General features: G+C 57.9%; 1 protein-coding gene across 6 annotated transcripts in view; it reads left to right on the top strand.

The window, feature by feature from the left end:
• CBFA2T3 (CBFA2/RUNX1 partner transcriptional co-repressor 3) overlaps positions 1–17210 on the top strand; it is a 100997-nt gene that overhangs the window by 25626 nt on the left and 58161 nt on the right. The window contains exon 1 of one of the 6 annotated variants that reach the window (XM_033219364.1): positions 8466–8539. The exons of 2 other annotated variants lie outside the window; for them this stretch is intronic. The gene's annotated coding sequence lies outside the window, so the exon portion shown is untranslated. Of the gene's footprint in view, positions 1–8465; positions 8540–8774; positions 9252–17210 lie in introns of those variants that run through there. 3 more of the 6 variants (XM_033219362.1, XM_033219361.1, XM_033219363.1) reach the window with 3 other exon arrangements.

The following is a 17210-nucleotide window of genomic DNA, read 5'->3' as shown; positions in this document are numbered from 1 at the left end:
CCACCGCGCCCGGCCGCTTTCTTTTTATTTTTTTAGACAGAGTCTCGCTCTGTCACCCAGGCTGAAGTGCAGTGATGCAATCTCGGCTCACTGGAACCTCTGCCTCCCGGGTTCAAGTGATTCTCCTGCCTCAGCCTCCAGAGTAGCTGGGATTACAGGCATGCGCCACCATGCCCGGCTAATTTTTGTATTTTAGTAGAGATGGGGTTTCGTCATGTTGGCCAGGCTGGCCTTGAACTCCTGACCTTAAGTGATCCGCCTGCCTCAGCCTCCCAAAGTGCTGGGATTACAGACGTGAGCCACCATGTCTGGCACCTTTTGTTTTCTTCTTGTGGGATTTGCCTGCTCATGAACTTTGTTGAGCGTTATTTTGAGTGCTTGTACTGTTCTTCTCTCTAGCAATGTTTGTGTGCTGGGGCCACTGTTGTTTGTCCCACACCCACTCCCAGCCCATCTTTTTTTTTTTTTTTTTTGAGACGGAGTCTCGCTCTGTCGCCCAGGCTGGAGTGCAGGTGGCTCGATCTCAGCTCACTGCAACCTCTGCCTCCCGGGTTCAAGCGATTCTCCTGCTTCAGCCTCCCGAATAGCTGGGACTACAGGCGCACACCATCACACCTGGCTAATTTTTGTATTTTTGGTAGAGATAGGGTTTCGCCATGTTAGCCAGGCTGGTTTTGAACTGCTGACCTCAAGTGATCCGCCCACCTCGGCCTCCCAAAGTGCTGGGATTACAGACGTGAGCCACCACGCCCGGCTCCCAGCCTGTCTCTCATCAGGGCCCCCTGTCTCTTTCAGGACATGGAAGTTGCTCGTGCCTACATGGCCAAACCCCTCCAGCTTCTTAAAATTTTGTCAAGAGTTTCTCGGCTGCCTTAATTTTAAATTAGTATTATACAAATGCTCGTTTCTTTCTCTTAATCCTTTCATTGTTTTAGTTTTTCACATTTTATTCTTTAACCCAAGTGGAGTTTATTTTTCCAAGTAAAGTAAGGAGTATATAATTTATTTTTCCCACATGAGGCAGTTGTCCTAACCCCATTTATTGGGGAGTTTGTGCTTCTCCAGGGATTTTAAATACCACCTCAATCCCATCCACATTCCCTTTTACACACGTGCACCCGCTGGTTTTCCCGAGGGACGCTTCCGATTTCCAGCTGTTTGTGCCTGGCCTGGTTCTCGTGTGAAGTTCAACAAAGACAGGAGAGAACTCTGAACTTGTCTTTGGGCCACATTGCAAATGTCTAGGCCAGCCAGCACTTAGCCCCATTTTACAGGAAAAACTGAGGTTTGGCAAAGTGTCAGTAACTTACCTTCCATTGGATATGGAGAGTGAAGGAAAAAAGAAATGAGTAAGTAAATGAAGCCACTTCACAATTAGGAAAGTTCATTTGCAAAAGCAGCGATGCCAGTGTCAGCCAGGGGAGAAAGCTGAGAGGCGCTCTCTGAGGCAAGGAACCTTCCTGGCCGGAGCCCGGACTCCCTCAGCTTTAGGGTTCTTCCCTGCCTCCCGGGAGGGTCTCCTTGACCTCGTGGGCAACGTAAAGCCGGGTTATCCGGTGCCCACACCACATGGCCAAGGCTGATGGCCAAGGCAGAATCTGCTTGGGCCGGTGTGGGTCCTTTTCCAGCTACCCCTGCACAGTCACCCTCTCCCAGTTCCCCAAGACAGACCAACATCTCTCTGCCTGGGGCCAGCCTGGTGCCTCGCCCCCAGGTCCCCACTCGCCATGAACCTGTCTCTGCTGCAACCTGCTGGTTTCTGGTCTTTGCATGAAACAGAATTGAGGGGGGACAGAACCGATTTCTCAGCTGACAGTTATTAAAAATGACTTTCATGACCACTCCCCACGTGGCTTGTGGCATCTGACTCTCAGAAGCAGGTCACAGTGAGATTGTTAGGACACAGCTCCCGTTCTGATCGAGTTATTTATGGGACTGAAGCTTCTCTGGCTTTCACATTAAACACCCACCACGGGAATGGAATTAATGTCAAATCCTGTCTTTTTCTGGCAGTATTATTCATGCATGAACACACAAACTACTACCAAAAAGTGCCCCCTCCCTCCTTTTAGGAACTGCCTTCCAACAAAAATTTACTTTGTATCTTTATTTTTATTTTTGAGACAGGGTCCCCGCTCCATCACCCAGGCTGGAGTGCAGTAGTGTGATCACAGCTCCCTGCAGCCTCAACCTCTTGGGCTCAAGCAATCCCCCGCCTCAGCCTCCTGAGTAGCTGGGACTACAGTGCACACACCGCCACACCTGGCTAACTTTTTAATTATTTGTTGAGAGGAGGTTTTGCTATGTTGCTCAGGCTAGTCTTGAACTCCTGGGCTCAAGCGATCCTACTTCCTTGGCCTCCCAAAACACTGGGATTACAGGTGGGAGCCACCAAGCCCAGCCTACTTTGCATCCTTATTAGTTCTCAAAATGTATAATACATTCATATTGTTTGTATCGGTTATATACTACCAATAATTATCATGATAATCCAGCCCAGGAAATACATTTTAACGCAGGAAAATGTTTAAATCTTGACATTCCAATTATGTACATAGTTTTGTACGACAGGGGAATCAGAAGACTTTCAAACATGAAAATATATTAGGATAAAAGTCGGCTGGGTGGAATGGAGGGAAGCATTGAGGGAGAGAGGGGTTGTGTAGAGATTCAGACGCTGAAGAAGAGTCGATTTGTGTCTGTCTTTTAAACGGCTCATAAAATGTTATTGATACCCTCATTTTTGTCTGCTGAATTTTTTAAGTTAATAGATTTTATTTTTTAGCGTGGTTCTGGGTTTACAGGACAACTGGGCGGAAAGCACCCAGTTCTCACTACTCTTTCAGGCTCGTTCCCTGGGGGGGCCGGGGAAGGGTCCCTGCATTGCACCTGGCACTAGTGTGATACCTTTGTTACAACCGATGAACCAACACTGAGACATCCATAGTTTACACAGGGCATCTCTCTTGGTGTTACATTCTGTGTGTCTAGACAGCATATGACTTGTGTCTGCCATTAGAGTGTTATACAGAATAGTGTCACTGCCCTAAAAATCCTCCATGCAGTCTGGGCAACACAGCAAAACCCTGTCTACAAAAAAATAAATAAAATTAGCTGGGACTGAGATGGGAGGATCGCTTGAGTCTGGGAGGTCAAAGGATGCAGTGAGCTGTGATCACACTACTGCCCTCCAGCCTGGGAGACAGAGTGAAACCCTGTCTAAAAACAAACAAACAAACAAACAAACAAACAAAAACTCAGCTGGACGAGTTGGCTCATGTCTGTAATCCCAGCACTTCAGGAGGCTCAGGTGGGCAGATCATGAGGTCAGGAGTTCGAGACCAGCCTGGCCAGCTCGGTGAAACCCCATCTTTACTAAAAATACAAAAATTAGCCTGGCCTGGTGGTGGGTGCCTGTAATCCCAGCTGCTCGGGAGGCTGAGGCAGGAGAATCACTTCAACCCAGGAGGCAAAGGTTGCAGTGAGCCGAGATCATGCCACTGTACTCTAGCCTGGGCGACAAGAGCAACACTCTGTCTCAAAAAACAAACAAACCCCTGTGTTCTCCCTACTCAACCTTCCCTATTCTATAACCGCCTGAAAACCACTGATCTTTTTACTATTTCCATCATTTTACATTTTCCTGAATGCTGTTGAGTTGGAAGCACACAGTACGTAGCCTTTTCGGACTGACTTCTTAGCAAAATTCACTTTTCTTTTTCTTTTTGAGATGGAGTCTTGCTCTGTCGCCCAGGATGGAGTACAGTGGCGCGATCTCGGCTCACTGCCACTGCAACCTCTGCCTCCTGGGTTCAAGCGATTCTCTTGTCTCAGCCTCCCTAGTAGCTGGGATTACAGGTGCTGCCACCATGCCCAGCTAAATTTTGTATTTTTAGTAGAGATGGGGTTTTGCCATGTTGGCCAGGCTGGTCTTGAACTCCTGACCTCAGGTGATTCACCCCCTCGGCCTCCCAAAACGCTGGGATTACAGGTGTGAGCCACCACACCCAGCCATCAGTGTTCACTTTCCATGGCTTGATAGCTCACTACTTTTTGTCATGGATAATATTCTATTGTCTGCATATGCCACAGTATTTTATCTGTTCACCTATTGAAGGCTGTCTCAGTGGCTTCTAAGTTTTGGCAAATACGAATGAAACTTCTATAAACACTGATGTGCAGGATTTTGTGGGGACATAAGTTTTTAACTCATTTGGGTAAACACCAAGAAACGCAAGTGCTGGGTCGCATGGTAAGAGTGTGTGGTTTCTTTTTTTTTTTTTTTGAGACGGAGTCTCGCTCTGTCGCCCAGGCTGGAGTGCCGTGGCCGGATCTCAGCTCACTGCAAGCTCCGCCTCCCGGGTTTACGCCATTCTCTCGCCTCAGCCTCCCGAGTAGCTGGGACTACAGGCGCCCGCCATCTCGCCCGGCTAATTTTTTGTATATTTTAGTAGAGACGGGGTTTCACCGTGTTAGCCAGGATGGTCTCGATCTCCTGACCTCGTGATCCGCCCGTCTCGGCCTCCCAAAGTGCTGGGATTACAGGCTTGAGCCACCGCGCCCGGCCGAGTGTGTGGTTTCATAAGAAACGGTCAGACTGTCTTCCAAAGGGCTGTACCATGGTGTATTCCCGTCGGCAATGAATGACAGCTCCCGTTGCTCCACATCCTCATCCTCACCGGCGTCTGGGGTTGTTGGTGTGTTAGGTTTTAGTTATTCTAACAGGCGTGTCGTGGCCTCTTGTGGCTTGGCTGACACACTCCCTAGTGGCAAGGCCACTGGGCATCATTTCATATGCTTATTTGCCAGATCTTCTTCTCTGATGTCTATTCAGATCTTTTGCTCATTTTTAATTGGGCTGTTTGTTTTCTCATGGTTGGTTTTAAGAGTTCTTTGTATATTTTAGATAACGGTCGTTTATCAGATATGTGTTGCCCAAATATTTTCTCCCAGTCTCTGGCGTGTCTTTCCATTCTCTTCATAGTGTCTTTTGCCGAAGTATTAAATTTTAATGAAATCCAACTTACCAAATTTTTATTTTATACATCATACTTTTGGTGTTATGTTTAAAAGCTCACTGTTTTAGGTAGGAGCTGAGAGAAAATGCGGTGTTTAAGAAAGTTTATTCAGATATTTTTTTTTTTTTTTTTTTTTTTTTTTTGAGACGGAGTCTCGCTCTGTCGCCCAGGCTGGAGTGCAGTGGCCGGATCTCAGCTCACTGCAAGCTCCACCTCCCGGGTTCACGCCATTCTCCTGCCTCAGCCTCCCGAGTAGCTGGGACTACAGGCACCCACCACCTCGCCCGGCTAGTTTTTTATATTTTTTAGTAGAGACGGGGTTTCACCGTGTTAGCCAGGATGGTCTCGATCTCCTGACCTTGTGATCCGCCCGTCTCGGCCTCCCAAAGTGCTGGGATTACAGGCTTGAGCCACCGCGCCCGGCCTATTCAGATATTTTTGATGAACAACAGTGGCTATCAAATTGCTATGGTATCTAGAATCCATTAGCCACCCACTGATTTTAAAATATCTATACCTATAGCGTATCAGACTTTCTATTCTTGGCAGCTATCTAAACTTTTGTTGCAGATTTTTAGTTATAACAGAAAATGTTTGAGGGAGTCTATAGTGCTCAGAACCATTTTCTGAAGGTCAGCAACGGTGATGGCCTGGCCTCCCCCTGGACCATGCTGGCCTGGCAGGACCCCAACTCTGCCACAGAACAGCCTGTGACCTGTGATTACCCAAGCTTTCTGGGTCCCAGTGTTCTCCTCTGGCAAACAAGGTTGGTGGCAAGACCTGCCTCCCAGGATCACGCTGGATCCCGGTGTTCTCCTCTGGCAAACAAGGCTGGTGGCAAGACCTACCTCCCAGGGCCACGGAGGGTACATGAGAGGGCCTAGTGCCTGCCCCTTGGCCAGGGCCCCTCAGACAGCGAGTCTTACTTGGTGTCAGAAGGGGCCGTGACTGCGGGGAAGTAACACACGGCAGGGACGCCTGCGGCAAGTGTTTATAAACTGCGTCTTTATCCGAACCTTGAGCTAGGCACTGTTGAGTGGTTGAGAGGGACATCAGATGTGGGTGCTGCCCTTTGGGGAGGGGGATCAGGATGGCCAGAAGTGCAGTTGGCAGGACAGAAGGTTGGGGTTTTTTCCTGAGGGCAGCAGGGTGGGGCCTCAGAGGCGCACCCAGCACAGGTCAGCAAAGCTGGGGCTGCCCCACTGTGTGCTGCAGGCCCTAGAGCCAGGCATGGTCTTCCCGGGGTTTCCACGGGTGTGATAGGGGTACTAGATGCTGGTGGGCAGTCAACTTTACTCGGAAAGGCTGCCATGCCATGAGGAGGGGAAGCGGTTTCTTTTAAGTGAAGTGAGCTCCTGCCTCTATAGGCAGTGACACACTGTGGCTCTGTGGGAGCACCCCGAGTTCCCTCCTCCAGTGCTCTGCCTCCTCCTGAACCCTGAGTGTGGCCCTCTGAGGTCCTGCTTGCCCATGGTCTACCTCCCGCACAGGTGACGCTGGCCTTGTCGGACAGACTGCAGACATCTTGCACACAGGGCTGGGAGTCTCCTCCTTAAATGTCCCTCTGAAATGCCCAGGAGCTGTGACTTGGCCGCATCCAGGGCAAGAAACCAGTCCTTGGATAAGGCAGCAGGAGGTCCGTGTGGCTGAGAGGCTCAGCCTCTCCACCTGTAAAATGGGTGTTCCGGAAGCATCCACGCAGCACAGGGGGAAATGCAGAGATGGTGCCCAGCTCTGTGCTGGCTACTGCCAAGACCATCTGACCACCCTGTGACCGCTGGGCTAGGCGTCGGGCAGGCCCACTCACAGCACAGAAGGAAGCCCTCCTGCCTGCGACATACCTCTCTTCTCTACCACACCACCGCGGCTCTCCTGAGTGGGGAGCAGGGGCAGGAGCAGTGCCTAGGTTGTGGTGTCCGATGCTACAGTGGTATCTTCAGTGCCTTCAGGTCTCTTACTCCTCAAATGGTTGTGAGCACCCTGTGTCAATCAGAGACATCTCAACTGGTCACTTAACACCCGAAGCCTGCGGTCCAGAGAACTGAGACCACAGACGTGCTGCTGGTGCTGGGTGAGGGCTTCTGGCCCAGGTCCAGGCCGGCTTCTGCTCCCAGGCCCTGTGGGAAGCTAGAGCTGCCTCAGGCATTGTTGAGCTCCCAGCTGACTTCTGGGTGGTTCGCTGCTGAATTCTCCCACCTGCCCCCACTCCCACGTTTATGTTGCTTTGTAACATCTCTGAAACCTGGGGGCGTTTTAGGATTAGTACCGGCAGCACGTTTTCCTTTCTTAGTGGCACATAAAATAAGGGTGCATCTTCAAATCCACTGTGTCTCAGAGTCCATGAAGCCAGGGAGCCAGGATGGATAAATTTCTAGCATAAAATCAGTAACCTCAGGCAACACACCCAATGCATGAGGACTTACACTGTCCTGTGGGGTGGGCTCAGGACCGACCCCCCCTCCACAAGGGCTGGGCTGAGCCACATGGGCAAGCACTATGTTAAGCACAGTCTGAAAAGCAGGAGAACGTAGGTGCCTGGTGTTTGCGTCACAATTTTCACGGAGTCTGGCGGGCTTTAGACAGCACTCCCCATAGTCAGGAGCTGGAGGAACTGGCTGGGCCACACTGTGGTTAGTGACCCAGCTGACCAGACCACTACCCAAGGGCTGCAGGAGGCGGGGGTGCTGTCCTCCCCTTCACAGAGGCCCCGTTCTGGGTTTCTGTCCCCTTCCTCTGCCAGCTCAGGTGGGTAGAGCCAAGTCCACGAGAGGGACGAGGGGTGGGGGAAAAAGGCCCGCGGCACAAAGCTGGAATGGGCCACGTTCCGCACGTTGCTGTATTTTCATACTTGGGGATTGGGGACCTCGGACCTTCACATGCAAAATATATGTGAAATCAGAGGCAAACCAAGGCCCTGCTGCTCTGAAGTTCTGGCTTCTTCTGTCTCCTAATGGTGACCCCTGGGCCCCACTCCCCGCTTGTATCTAAGAAATAAGAGCACGTGTGAGTTGGGGCAGGAAATAGGGAAAAGGCGCCAATTTTAGTAAACTGTACTAAGCAGGCAAATGCACCAGATACACGCCACAAAGTACTTTAGGGAAAGGCAAAGTGGTCGGACGAGGGGGCCCGCCCGCAAAGTGCGGAGAGGCCAGGGCAGCGGCTCGGGCCGTTTCTGCCGGTGGACATCCAACGCACAGTATGCAAATGAATGCAAAGCGTATGCAAATGACCTGGCCCCGGGGCCAGCGCGGGGCAAGGGCTTCACATCGGACCCGCCCGGGAGGCTGAGCGGGGGGAGCGCGACCCCTGCCGGCCGCGCGCGGAGGTGGCCCCGGCCGGGCTGGGCGCCGCGCGGGGGGCGAGCGCGGGGCGGGAGGCGGCGGCCGGAGGAGCGACTTTCCCCTCCAGCTCCCCTCCCCACCCCACCCCCCCCCCACCCCCACCCCCGTTCAGCCTCCCGCGCGGCCGCCACAAGCCGCGGCTCTAAAGCTGCGAGACCCGCGGCCGCCGACTGCTGCGAGGTGGGTGTGCGCGGCCTGCGGAGGGGGAGGGGGGGGCGCAGGCGGGGGCCGCCCCCAGAGCCGCGCCCCCTCCACGGCGCCCGCGCCCCGCAACCTCTCCGCGTGCCCCCGCCTGCGCCCCCCCGCGCCGCCCCCCTCCCCGCGCCCCCTCCCCGCGCCCGGTGCTCCGCACAGCCCCGGCCCCCACGGCCAGTTCTTAGGGCGCGCTCCAGTGGCGGAGGCGTTGGGGGCGGCTCTCGGCGGCGGGGAGCCCCTCTCCAGGCCGGCGCCCCGGGGCGGAGCTGAGCGCGATGGGCGCTGGGCGGGAGGCAGGTGGCGCAGCGGCGGCGGCGGGGGGCAGGAGGCGGAGGCGGAGCGCGCGGGGCGGGGGCCGCGGGGCCCCGTGAGACTCTCGGGCGAGAGCGCGGCGTTGGAGCCACAGGCGCGGCGGCTGGACCCGGCGCGGGCCGCGGAGGCCGGAGACCGCCCGGCGCGGGGTGCGCGCTTTGTTCCCGCGCGGGGTGGCCGGAGCCGAGTCCCCGGCATGGCCCAGGCGGCCGCCCCGCGCGCCCCAGCCCCGCCGCGCGCCTGAGCCCGGTGCGGCGCCAGAAGACAGCGCGCAGCCGCCCCCGAGTCGCGGAGGTGGGGACCGAGCTGGAGGGAGCAGCTACTCCCGGACCGGGTCACGAGTGTGCGCCGTCCGCCTTCCCCCGGACCCCCCGGACCCCCGACCGTAAGTGCCGCGTCCGCCCCGCGCGCCGCCGCCGCTCTCCCCCGACTCCGCCCGCGGCTGCCGTTCCCGGATCTGCGCCGCAGCCGCACGGAGCGCACGGGCCGTTTTCAAAGTTGGTGCCCACGGCAGGGTGGAGCCAGCCCGCCCAGCGCCCACCCATCCGGGCTGAGCGCAGCCCACTGTGAGCGGAGCCTGACCTGCGGGGGCTGCGGTGAAACTTCAGGGGGAAACGACGCGCCCGGGCGCTGGAAGTCCCGCGGGCTCCCCTGGGGCCGCCCGGTTTTCCTAACAAAGGCCCCGCGGCCCGCGTGACGGGGACTCGGGAGTGGGGAGGCCGAGGGCGGCCCTGGGAGAGGCCGAGGTGCCGGCGGCCGGGCTGGGGAGGAGGGTCCAGAGCTCCCTCCAGCCCCTCCCTCTCCCGCCCGGGTCCCCGGCGCTGCCCGGCGGGCTGAGTGAGGGTGGTCCGCGCTGGGGGGCCTGGACCCTGCCTGGCGCGCCGTCTCTGGGGTCCTGACGGCCGCGGGCCTCGGCACAGCCCGGTGGCAGCGATGGCGCGCACAGCCTTTGGGAAGCGTCCATCTGTGTTGGGCAGGCCCGGAGCCAGGCTGTGGGAACAGCGGGGAGGGAGGTGTGAGCCTCTGTGGAGGGACAGATGGCTGGAAACGCAGCCCTAGACGGCTGACTTCACTTACGTGGAGCAGAAGGCGGCCAGGCTGGTGGCAGCGACTCAGAGCCGCTGGGCTCCGAACACACTGCGGGGCTGGCGCACCCCGCCCCTGCGCCCGCCCTGTGTGTGCTGGGGCCGCGGCCAGGCTGTGCCCACCCGTTCACCCTGTGGGCTGAGGCCGGCTGACTTAGGCCCATTCCAGGGCCCAGGAAGAAAAACCTTTTCTTTGAAAAGAGCACGTCGCGTGCTCCTGTGGGTGGGGGCTGGTCGGTAGCTGTCAGGCTTGTGGCCCCGGCCAGGGTGCGGCTTCCGTGCGTCCGGCCCGGGTGTGCGTTTCCTCTCCTGGACCAGGAACAGGAGGTTCCCAGGGCAGCCACCTCGGAGGACGGGTCGGCCGGGGATAAGGGGCGGGGGCCAGTTACTCGGTGCCTGGCATTGCTCAAGTTGCTGCGAGGTTGGGGAAACTTCTTGAGACTGGGACTCCACTGTGTCCCCTAGACCTGAAGGGGTGAGGGCTGGGCCTGAGCGTGTCCGACCCTCACCTGCCCCTGGCATCGCTTTCCCGGCAGGGGAGGAGGCAGGAAGGCCGAGCCCACAGTTCCTGGGCACGCTCATCCGTGGAGGGCTGGCTCTGTGTGCCTCTGGGGTTGGGCTGTGTCCTTTGCCCCGGCTCCAGTCTGGGCGTTGGGAGTCAGAAAGTTCCACGGAGGCCAGACAGGCGGATGCTGTGCACGCTGGAGCCGAGGGGAGGGTCCTGTTCAGGGTGCTGACAGCACCGTGCCTGGAAAAGCCGTGCTATTTGGGACCGTCCTGCTGGGCAAGTGGCTACTCTTCCACACTGAAAGGGGAAACAGGAAGAAACCCCCAGAGCAGGAGGAACAGATGTGGCCCCCACCCGAGATTGGGGCTCAGGGAGGGAAGAGAGTGTGGCATCAGGACCAGTCTTCCGGCAGGCTCCATCTCTCCTGGGATGTGCTGGGATCCTCTAGTGACAGGGGAGAAGGGAAGTTCACATGAGTGGTTCGTGGTGCTGGGGCCACGCTGTCGCCACCTGTGAAGCCAGGGCCGGTGAGCGGGAGGGCTTTCCCCAGACATCTCCTTCCAGAACCCTCTGGGGCGGCGCAGCCACACGCCGGCCGCCCGAGCCCCCCTGAGCTCTTCCCCTGCCGCCCGCTATCCGCGTAATTCAGTTACCACCTCCAGGAAATCTCTCTGGTTTGGCTCCACGTATTTTCATTTCTGCATGACTGGAAGAAATTAATTTTTCTCCCTACGTGAGGATCTGGAGACGCTGCCGGCAGGCCGGGTCACTAATCCCCAAGATCCCAGCCCTCAGGGCTGCACCGGGGAGGGCCGGGCCTCGCTGCTGCCACGTCTGGGGTGGTGGGGAGGGTGTGAGATGGGTGAGGCATTTCCCTGCCAGCTTCTGGAACCATCTTGGGGCTCTCTGCTGGCCTTCCCCTCCCCTGCTGCACCGTTCGCAGGTTGACTTTGGGGTTTCTGATTCATCCTCAGCCTCCCACAGTGCCAGGGTGGAAGGATGGTGGTTGAATTAAGTGGATCTGATTTCCTTCCCAAGCAGGAAGGGACCAGGAACAACTTCAGCGTGCCCCAGTGCTGTGTGCCCACGGGTGTTCGGACCCAGCATGGAGGGAGCAGCAGGGCCTTGTTAGTGGTGCCACAGGTGAAGGCACTGGCGCCTCCGTGGGGCTGCTCTCCCTGCTGCCACTTGCTGCACTGCCTGCCTGTGGCCTGTCTCTCCTGCTTACAGGGTCGTGGAGTGGTTCTTACAGCCTATAACAGCGCTGGGGCTTACACCCACTGTTGCGTCCCTGTAACACCCACGAGGGCCGTGTGGCGTTCCCCATCTCCAGTGCTAGGAGAGGTACAGTCACTCCACAGGTCATGCAGGGAGCCAGTCTGATGGTGGGCTGCAGCGAGTGTCTCCAGGCCCCTGTCCAACCCCACCCAGCCCCTGTCTAGCCCTGCCTGGGCGTTCCTTTGTCCGTGCCGTCGGTCCCCGTCCCCAGCCTGCCAGGCCACGTTCTTAGAGCACCTGAGCACCCCCAAGGGGCTGGGGGATCTGGTGGCTGAGAGCTCGGTCATGACTTGGGGTTGGCACTGCAGGTGCAAAAGCCCTCCTGGACACAGGCCCTGGGGCCCATCTGGGGTCAGGGCCCAGGTGGGAGAACTTGACCTCTGCCCTGCCTGGGTCATGGAGCCCCAGAGCCAACCTCATCCCAGCTGCTCTAGTCCTGCACCTCTGGCCAGCCTCACCTCTGCTTCCCACCCTGCTGTGCAGGGAACGGGGGTCATTGTTGCTAAAGATTCCAGAAGCCACTGGAACATTGCCCGGCTGTTATCACAGACAACATCCACTGTTCGTAGAAATCCACGTCCAGGCAACAGATGTCACCTCCCAGGCCGGCCCCAGGCCCCTGGGGATGGGAGGGACCCAAACTCTACAGTTCGTCAGTGCTAGAGGGTGGTTTTGCCACTGACTGCTTCACTTACAGCACAAAAAGTGCCCGTCCTCCAGTGCCCATTCCCCGGGCAGGTATTGATGGAACCCCTTACTCCATACCAGGCGGAGGCAGAAGCACATGCAGTGAGAGGCACCCAGGCCCTGCACTGGATCCTCACGGCAGCCCTGAAGGCACCTCTGCTGCCCCACTTTCCAGACCGGGAAGCCGAGGCCCACAGAGGTTCCCAGCTCGCAGCACAGGAGCTGGACACGGGTGGGCGCCACAGGGCTCTGCCTCTGACACATCCAGGGTGGTCAGGCCCCTGGAACTTCCCACTGAGTTCTGACATGGGAAGGCCAGCGTGGGGACAGCAGGGAGTGGGCCAGGCCCCCGCAGAGTCCAGTGCACACGGTGGGCTGGGACCCGCTGCCTCGCGGGGACCGGAGGGGGTGGAAACACAATTGCCGGGGTACTGGCTAGGGGGGTGCACACCACTTGAGGGCAGCTCAGAGGGAGGCTCACGACAGCGTCACCATCCTTGGTGTCAGGGTCTGGGCCAGGTTGGGTGGACACCATGCTGTTCATCCACCTCGTGGCTCAGTCTCCCTGGGAATGCCTGTGTCAGTGAACCACACCCCAGATCCTTTCCTAGGGGGTTTATTCTCCACCCCCTGACTTTCCTGGGCAGAGTGAGAAGGCCTGGTTCTGCTTCTGCAGTTACCCGGGCCGGGACCCTCCTTTCAGTGGAGCCCAGGCTGCGCTGCAGGAAACAGCCCACCCGGCAGGCTTGGGAAGGGCCGCCTTAGCCAAGAGCAAATGCAGGCAAGGGCTTTGCTTGTCTGGAAAAAAAAATTCCTGGAGTGGAAACCGCCCTTGTAGCATCAGTGGAAAAGACTCAGGCGGAGACCTGGCACTTGGGCTGGAAACTGATGATGAGGAGAGAGAAATTACTGCTTCCCAGTCCCCACTTCTGAGCTCGCAGCTGCCCCGATGGTGGGAGCTGGGGTCTGAGCTCGCAGCTGGCCCCGACGGGGGGAGCTGGGGTCTGAGCTCGCAGCTGGCCCCGACGGGGGGAGCTGGGGTCTGAGCTCGCAGCTGGCCCCGACGGGGGGAGCTGGGGTCTGAGCTCGCAGCTGGCCCCGAGGGTGGGAGCTGGGGTCTGAGCTCGCAGCTGGCCCCGACGGTGGGAGCTGGGGTCTGAGCTCGCAGCTGGCCCCGACGGTGGGAGCTGGGGTCTGAGCTCGCAGCTGGCCCCGATGGTGGGAGCTGGGGACTCAGGACCCGCTGAGATTGGGCTTTCCGCCTGGCTGTGGCAGTGAGTTTCCTGTGGCAATAAAACAGAAGTTCAGACTTCTGCTTTTTGTAATTCGTGGGACCTCACTGAGAGCCAGATGTCACTGGGAAGGAAAACAAAGATGAATTTGGCCGTCATAAGGAAGATGTCTCCCGGAGCTGAGGCGCCAGCAGCCCAGCCGGCAGCTCACCCTACAGTGCTCGGCCGCCTGCCTCTGCGTTTCCCACCCGCTCAGCCTCCCAGGGCCACTTCTGCCCCATGTCGGGTCTGGGCAGCACAGAGCCTCCTCGGCTGCCCCTGAGGCTGGGGTCATGGTGAATGTGGCAGGAGGAGGTTTGGGGAGGAAGTCCGGGCACCGATGCAGTCTTCTATTTACTCGGCAGAGAAAAGTCCACACTGGTGAGGCAGCAGGTGGGACCTGCTGGTGACCAGGATGGGAGATGCCCGGGAGACGCCCAGGAAACACCTGGGGCAGTCAGGAGGGCTCCTGAGCACCCTGGTGGCCCCAGGCCACAGATGGAACTCACGAGGAAGTCCCCGCCCAATGTACCCAACCTCCCTGAGTACCTGGGAAAGCCAGGGTGCAGTCAAGCCAGCAAGGGAAGCGGCACCAGTTGCAGTGAGGCCCTCTTACAGGTGGGGAGGGGCTCCCCACCAGGGCCAGGGGTGACTGCAGCCCCCCTGCCCTGTTCTCAGAGGCAGCGGGGCGGGGGTGGGCAGCCCCTCAGCTTCTTGGAGCCCCCATCTGGATTCCACTCCCCTCCCAGCAGCTGCATGACCTACAGCAGATATTCCTGTCTGTCCCTTGGGTTTCAAACGCAACATGTGGTCACAAAGGCATCTACCCCTTCGGGCTGTGATGAGCTGGGAAAGGTCTGTGTGTGTCTGGGCTGGGACCGTCAGCCTCGTCCCCTTTCTGGGGGGACACCCGGTGGTGTCCTGCGACTCAGTGGTGGATGAGGCATGAAGGCAGCTCTGCACCCAGGCCCCCTTCTCTGCAGGCCTCCAAACAGAAGCTCACTTTCTGCACCTTGGCACAATGGGGTGGTCCAGAGAGACCACCTCAATGGTCAGACCCCTGCACAGACCCCAGACCTCAGGCCCTGTGCCTGCTCCACCCATGCAGGGACAGCCTGCAAGGTTGGGGCCAAGCCCTGGGGCCCTGCGTGCACCATGCCACCTGCAGACCCATTACGGAGGGGAAACAGGGTAGGATCAGTTGCACCCTCTAGTTACTCCCTGTCAGAGGCAGTATTCCCACTTGGGAGCCGAGGCCGCCTGACTGGGGCCATCCTGAGCCAAGGTATTTCTGCCTAGGGGATCCTCAGGCCCCTCCCCTTGCCTTGGCCATCACCCTGGGGCTCCACAGCCTAATCCAGCCCAGCCTGTACTCAGAGCACAGTGGACCTGGGGCCTTTCCACGCGGCATCTCCTGTGCCAGAGACATCAGAACCCAGGACTGCCCCTGACCGGGGGCAGCGTTGGGTCTCTGGGCCATGGCTGTGCCTGAGTGGACAGAACAGGGGCCTTGGGTGCTGGACTCCACGTATCCCTGTGCCTGATGGCGGCTTGCAGCTCCACCACGTGGCCTTCAGTTCCCTTAAAGAATGTGTCCTTCTGAACTTCGGGGGTGGAAGAGGGCAGGGCACAGCCCTTCATGCCTCTTTCACGGCGTCTCTGCCTCCCCTACCAGGCCCTGCCAACAGCAAGAACAGGCAGGCAGCAAGGCCAGACTTATCTCCACTCCTCTGGGCCTCCGTGTCCTCACCTGTCCCTTGGGAGGGTTGGTCAGCACTGCAGTACCGTGCACTGCGCACAGGGAAGACGGGGCCTCGCCTGCCGCTCCCCGATGGTGCAGGCCAGGTGTGTGGCTGAGACCCTCTCTGTGTGGCCCTGCTGGCTGCCGTGTCCCCACTGTGCCTCTGCGGCCAAGCTGCTCCTTCAGGGTCCAGCACTGTTCATGCCCAGAAGCCCAGACCATCCAACAGGGTACCTGGGAGCAGAGTGTTCGGGAATATGCCCAGAGCCTCCCCTTTGGGCCCAGGTCAGCTTCTCCTGTGACCTGAGCAGCCACCATGTGGCAGCCCTTGTCACCCATGCCTCTGTGTGCCAAGGGGCAGCCTCTCCCAAGGGAGCTTCAGGGTGCCAGGGAAGAGGCGTGGATCATTTCAGACTGTCTCGTGGCCACGTTGAAAAAGGGAAGAAGAGACTGGGCAAAATTAATGCTCATAATATATAAGCTTACTTAACTCAGTGTGTCCAAAACTCATTATTTTCGACATGCACTGATTTTTTAAGTGACTGAGGTATTTTATTTAAGCTGTCGCAGGGGCAGTGTGCACCTTGAACTCACTGGGGTCTCGCCTCCGCCCTCCTCGTGCCGGTTCTGTGCTTGCGGCCGCTGCACTGCACAGAGCAGAGGGACAGGGATTTCACCAAGTGACACATGCATGACATGAAGTGGCCACTATGGCTGTGGGGATGCAGGCGTGTGGCACTGTGAGGCGTGCGGAGGCGTGTGAGGTGTGTAGAGGTATGTGAAGTGTGCAGAAGCGTGCAGATGTGGCATTGTGAGGCGTGCAGTGTGGGGCCCTGCCCTGGGGGAGCGCAAAGCAGCCCCCAGGAGTTGACCAGTGAGGCAAACAGAAGGTGCACCAGGCAGGGCCGGGGCCACAGGGCAAAGCCTGTCTGGAGAGAAGGCTGTTGGCTTGCACACTGAGGGCCTGACCTGTCTCTGGGCATGCAGGCTTCCAGCAGAAGTGACGTTTCCAGGTCCTGGCTCCATGCCATCACCTCCCTCAAGCTCCCAGGACCTGGCCCAAGAAGCCATTTTCTTTTCTTTCTTTCTTTTTTTCCCCTAGACAGAGTATCACTCTGTCACCCAGGCTGGAGTGCAATGGTGCCATCTCGGCTCACAGCAACCTCCATCTCCCAGCTTCAAGTGATTCTCCTGCCTCAGCCTCCCGAGTAGCTGGGATTACAGCCACACGTGTGTACCCGGCTTTGTGTGTGTGTGTGTGTGTTTAGTAGAGACAGAGGTTTGCCATGTTGGCCAGGCTGCTCTCGAACTCCTGACCTCAGGTGATCCACCCGCCTCAGGCTCCCAAAGTGCGGGGATGACAGGCGTGAGCACTGCACCAGCCTCTTTTTTCCCTTTTTTCAGAGTGTGGGTTCTCCTTTATCGCCCAGGCTGGAGTGCAGTGATGCGATCGTGGCTCACTGCTGCCTTAACCTCCTGGGCTCAAGCGATCCTCCTGCTTCGGCCTACAGAGTAGCTGGGACTGCAGGTGTTTACCACCATGCCCAGCTAATGGTTTTTTTAATTTTTAATTTTTTTGGTAGAGACAGAGTCTCGCTACATGGCCTAGGCTATCTCAAGCTCCTGGGCTCAAGTGATCCTCCTGCCTCGGCCTCCCAAAGTGCTGGGATTGTAGGTGTGAGCCACTGCCCAGCTTAAGAGGCTGTTTTACAGTCATTGAGTCCAATGCCAGGGCGGCTTCTTTCCTGGAAGTGTGCTCTGCCTGTTTGCCGGG

Source organism: Trachypithecus francoisi, unplaced genomic scaffold, assembly GCF_009764315.1.
Source record: "Trachypithecus francoisi isolate TF-2019V2 unplaced genomic scaffold, Tfra_2.0 Lachesis_group10, whole genome shotgun sequence".
NCBI lineage: Eukaryota > Metazoa > Chordata > Mammalia > Primates > Cercopithecidae > Trachypithecus > Trachypithecus francoisi.
Note: the sequence above shows the minus strand (reverse complement) of the source record. Positions and strands in the feature narration are given on the sequence as shown.